The sequence below is a fragment of the Lithobates pipiens genome, unplaced genomic scaffold (genome assembly GCF_037356315.1).
Source record: "Lithobates pipiens isolate NorthernLeopardFrog02 unplaced genomic scaffold, aLitPip1_a1.2 Scaffold_13, whole genome shotgun sequence".
Taxonomy (NCBI): domain Eukaryota; kingdom Metazoa; phylum Chordata; class Amphibia; order Anura; family Ranidae; genus Lithobates; species Lithobates pipiens.
In genome coordinates, this window is record NW_027507718.1 from 13,342,818 (window position 1) to 13,348,314 (window position 5,497).

At 51.2% G+C, this 5,497-nt stretch overlaps 1 non-coding gene across 1 annotated transcript; it reads right to left on the minus strand.

Moving 5' to 3' along the window:
- Positions 1 to 403: 403 nt before the first annotated feature.
- On the minus strand, positions 404 to 521 carry LOC143980005 (U5 spliceosomal RNA). Its single transcript, XR_013274158.1, has one exon. It is a non-coding gene; the product is annotated as a U5 spliceosomal RNA (small nuclear RNA).
- Between the last annotated feature and the right edge of the window lie 4,976 nt (positions 522 to 5,497).

The following is a 5,497-nucleotide window of genomic DNA, read 5'->3' on the forward strand; positions in this document are numbered from 1 at the left end:
TCAGACAGTCACTTACTTGAATGCCTCCAGGGATGCCTTTCCTCGTGGGGAGACGGAGAGACCCTCCCCTTTACTCGATTGGTGTCAGCTGACTTCATTTTTCAGTGTCCGCCCCACCTCCCTACATTCTCTCTCTCTGGATAGCTGGGGCGGGATGGGGCAGTCCAGACAGTCTCTCTGAGTCTCAGCCTTTTCTCAGCTCAGCGGGGGAAAGCCCCCCTCCCCGCGGCGGAATGAACGGGCAGGCAGCGCAACCACGACGGGCCTCCCGGGCGGTAGATGTAATTGCGGTAACGCCGCCCAAGTAATGGGAACTGAGTTACCATGAGGGGAAGGGTAATCAGTTAGATTACTCGTTACCCTCTAAAGTAACTGCAGTAAGTAACTCCATTTATTTTAAGAGTTACTTACATCACTGATCACATCAAAGATGAAACTGTATAGCTTCCGAATGTTCCTCTCCATGGAAATCTCTAGTAAAAGGCAAAAGATGTATTCGATCTGAAGAGAAACCTTCTCTTCAGAGCATATTTGTAGGGACTGTCCCTATTTTAATATCAAATCCTCTCTCTCATGCAGCCCCAGTTGTCCCTCTTTTTGGTCTAATGTGTACATCTCTTTACAGAACGCATACCTCCCTCCCAATTTCTCCCCAGCACAAATCCTCCAATCCCCCTTCCAACCAAATCTCTCTCCCCCTCTTCAAGCACAAGTCCCCCCAACTTCTGTTTCTAGCACAAATCCTCTCCCCCACTCTGCTCCCCTTGCTATTGTGCCCCCATCAGTGTACCCCCTGTCATTGTGCCCTCCCATCACTGTGACCCCCTATCATTGTGCTCCCCTGTCAATGTGCCCCCCATCAGTGTACCCCCTGTCACTGTGCCCTCTCATCACTGGGACCCCCTGTCATTGTGCTTTCCCTTGTCATTGTGCTTCCCCTTGCCACTATGCCCCCCCCCCCCATCACTGTGCCTCCTCATTGTTGTCCTTCACTGTTTTAAGAAAGCCACTACACAGAGTTTAGTTCTGGGGGATGTTGTGGAGTAGCCAGTGTTCTATCGATTTGTGCCCTCCATCTAAATGTGCCCCCGCATGCGCAGAATGAAAGGGAACTTCAGCTGATTTACCGATCAGCTGGAGTAGTGTCTCCATAGCGCATGCGCACATCGCAGGAGGCTTTTTTTCGACGGAAGATACCATTTCACGGCCACAATTGAAAGCTATGCAAAGAGCAGAGGAACAGCGTATTTGTCAGATTGAGACTCATTTTTGCAGGGTGGGTTGTGGGTGACAAATACGCTGTCCCTCCGCTGTTTGCATAGGATTTAATTGTGCCCGTCAAATAGTATCTCCCGTCTAAAAAAAGCCTCCTACGATGTGCGCATGCACTATAGTGAAGTCATGCCAGCTGATCGAAAATCAGCTGGAGTGCCCTTCCGTTCTGCACATGCGTGGGCACATTTCAACGGAGGGCACAAATCGACAGAACACCGGCAAAGATCGCTGCATAATAAACTGGCCTCATTCTTACTCAGAGTTTGGTGGTTTACCTGCCCTGCTGGCTTACCTCCCATCAGGCCCCGACTGGCCATAGGGCAGACCGGGCATTTGCCCGGTGGGCCGGGACTGCGTGGGCTGGGGCCGCCCGCTCTGTGGCCCGTTGATGTCCAGGCCGCACAGCGGGAGGTAAGCGGCGGCCTGGACGGGGTTAACACAGGCCTATGGCCGCCTCTGTCTTCTCCGGCGCATGGGCTGAGCTGTGTATCTCTCACACACAGCTCAGCCTCCGCTCTCCACTCGAATAGCTCCTCCTCTTCCTGCCCCTCTAGTTCTTTGTCTGCCACGCCCCCACACACTTGGGGAGATGTGAAGGAAGCAGACAGCCTGTGCCTGAGCCTGCATTCCTGGGGTGAGTAAGATCACCCTCTATCTTGCCTCCCACTGTGAATTCTGTAGTCATTTAATACCCCCCAAGGCATCTTATTTAAAGAATGTGTGTATTTCTAATGTTGCCATTTGTGCCACATGAAAAAACTGCTCTCTGCTGAGAGAATTTTTTTTTGTTAGCTTTCCATTGGTACATCTGCCTCATTTCAGTGCCCAGCTACCCAGGTCTTTTTTTCAAACAGGCCAGAAAAAAAAATGGTATTTTCTCTTCCTATAGACTTCACTGGGGTTTGGCATTAAGCTCAGGGTTTGCTGACTTCCCACTGAGGTCACTTAAACCTGGCTTAGGCTGGGTTCACACCGCTGCGGGGGGAAATCCGGATGTGATTCGCACCGCAAATCACATCCGATCTCCGTAGCGATGCGAGTTCAGCCATACAGATAGTATGGCTGAATTCGCATCGCTCCCGCAGCAAACTCGCACGGGACCCTTTTTTTGGTCCGCAACAGAATCGGATCGCATGGGGGTTCACACCATGCGATCCGATTCCTGTGCGAGTCGGCAGATCGCACTGCGATATGCGGACGGATCTGGGGGTGTCATTAACATATCATTGACACTCCCAGCCATCCGCATAGGGCAGTGTGAACTGCCGGAGGGAGTAATGTGATGCTGGAAAACGCTGCGGATTCGCGGCGTTCCCGCATCGCAGCGGTGTGAACCCAGCCTCAAAGTGAATCCTGACAGGTTTGCTTATCTCTAGTGCTCACAGAAATCGTTCAGTGGTTAGAGAATGAGACATGTCTCCCAACATGTTAGATTGGGGTCTGCTTAATATCACATCCTGATAATGATTTATGTGGGGCACTGTCACAAAAAGAATTAGATGCTTATAGCAGTTATAGAGAGTCAGCCTGGAACATGGCTAATATGGGGTTAATTTGGGAGGGCAGGTACTCCCCCCTAAACCAGCCTATTAAAGACAGGAGAACTCACAAATAGGAGAGAGGATTTCAGTAGCTGCTGGGAAGTCGTTGGGTCAGGCTGAAAGTTGGCTTATTGTGGGCAAAAATTTGAGAGGCATTCTCTAGGAACTGATTGGCTGTTTTGTATTATTGCTTGATTGCGGAGTGTCATACTACATTAACGACGTCTCCATTTCAGCTTGCATATCACACTGCGAACTGTCAGTTTGGAACATGAATCGGATCGCATAGATGTGAACACCTATGCAATCCGATTCTGATGCACACCAAAAAAAGTGTCCTATTTCATGTTTGGTCTGAATGCATTTCGATATCAGCCATATTATCTGTATGACTGAAATCGCATTGCACGGACATTGCATGTGATTTGCACTGCAATGCAAATCACATGCAATATCGCATAGCACACTAGTGTGAACCTGCCTTAAATCAGGGTCCTCAGAACACCACTTTACATAAGATCCCCCTTAAGACACGGTTCACACTAGTGCACTGTGCAATATCACATGCAATGTGCATGCAATGCAATTTCAGCCATACAAATAGTATGACTGAAATCGCACTGTATTCAGACCAAACACGCACAGGACACTTTTTTTGGTCCACACCAGAATCAGATCACATGTGTGTTCACACACATGCGATCCGATTCATGTCTGAACTGTCAGTTTGCAGTGCGATAGGCGAGCTGAAATGGGAGCGTCGTTAATGCAGTATGACACTCTCCAGCAGTTCGCATATGACAGTGTGAACTGGCGTGCAAGCTGGGTGCGATGCGGGAACCCGCAGTGGATTCACAGGGTTCTCGGATTGCAGAAATGTGGCCTAAATAAGGGTTCCCCTTTACAGAGCTCCACCATACAGTAAGTGGAAATTCTGCAGACTAAGGGGGATCTGTACGGACTCTGATGTAAGGGGACTCTGTTAGAGGGGTCTGTGTGGACTCTGATGTAAGGTGGCTCTCTGCAGACTCTGATGTAAGGGGGCTTTGATATAAGGGGGGTCTGTGCGGACTCTGATATAAGGGGCTCTGATATAAGGGGGGTCTGTGCGGACTCTGATATAAGGGGGCTCTGATATAAGGGGGGGTCTGTGTGTACTCTGATATAAGGTGACTCTGATATAAGGGTGGAGGTCTGTGCGGACTCTGATATAAGGGGGCTCTGATATAAGGGGGGGGTCTGTGTGTACTCTGATATAAGGTGGCTCTGATATAAGGGTGGAGGTCTGTGCGGACTCTGACATAAGGGGGGTCTGTGCAGGCTCTGATGTAAGGGGGCTCTAAAGTAAGGGTGGGTCTGTGTGGACTCTGATGTAAGGGGCTCTGATGTAAGGGGGGTCCGTGCAGACTCTGATGTAAGGGGATCTGATGTAAGGGGGGGGTCTGTGCGGACTCTGATGTAAGGGGAGGTCTGTGCGGACTCTGATGTAAGGGGCCCTGATGTAAGGGAAGGTCTGTGCGGACTCTGATGTAAGGGGCTCTGAAGTAAGGGGGGGGCTGTGCGGGCTCTGATGTAAGGGGCTCTGAAGTAAGGGGGGGTCTGTGCGGACTCTGATGTAAAGGGCCTTGATGTAAGGGGAGGTCTGTGCGGACTCTGATGTAAGGGGCTCTGAAGTAAGGGGGGGTCTGTGTGGACTCTGATGTAAGGGGCCTTGATGTAAGGGGAGGTCTGTGCGGACTCTGATGTAAGGGGCCCTGATGTAAGGGGAGGTCTGTGCGGACTCTGATGTAAGGGGCTCTGATGTAAGGGGAGGTCTGTGCGGACTCTGATGTAAGGGGCTCTGAAGTAAGGGGGGGTTTGTGCGGACTCTGATGTAAGGGGCTCTGAAGTAAGGGGGGGGGGCTGTGCGAACTCTGATATAAGGGGCTCTGAAGTAAGGGGGGGTCTGTGCGGACTCTGATGTAAGGGGCTCTGATGTAAGGGGGGGGTCTGTGCGGACTCTGATTTAAGGGGAGGTCTGTGCGGACTCTGATGTAAGGGGCTCTGAAGTAAGGGGGGGGCTGTGCAGACTCTGATGTAAGGGGAGGTCTGTGCGGATTCTGATGTAAGGGGCCCTGATGTAAGGGGAGGTCTGTGCGGACTCTGATGTAAGGGGCTCTGAAGTAAGGGGGGGGTCTGTGCGGACTCTGATGTAAGGGGTCCTGATGTAAGGGGAGGTCTGTGCGGACTCTGATGAAAGGGGCTCTGAAGTTGGGGGAGGTCTGTGCAGACTCTGATGTAAGGGGCTCTGATGTAAGGGGGGGGTCTGTGCGGACTCTGATGTAAGGGGGCAGGAGGAGCTGGAGAACTGCACAGTGAGCAGAGAGTAAAAGGGGGCACTGTGATTATAGAGAAGGGGGGGGGGGTAATTGCAGGGGCATTGTAATATAAAGGGGCCTACCTGTAAAGGGGCATTGTAATTATTACAGTGCCACTTTACAGTGATGTCCCCATTATATCAGCGTCCCCTGTCTACCGAAACAACCCCCCGGTTCCTAGACAAATTGGCTGCTCAGTCTTATATGCCCGGGCCTATTTTTTGTCCCAGTCCGGGCCTGCCTCCCATTCAGTCTAATTTACCAACCAGCAGCCTTGCTCCCCCGATGGTCTGGCTGTAAGCCAAAGTCCAAAAGAAAATAATC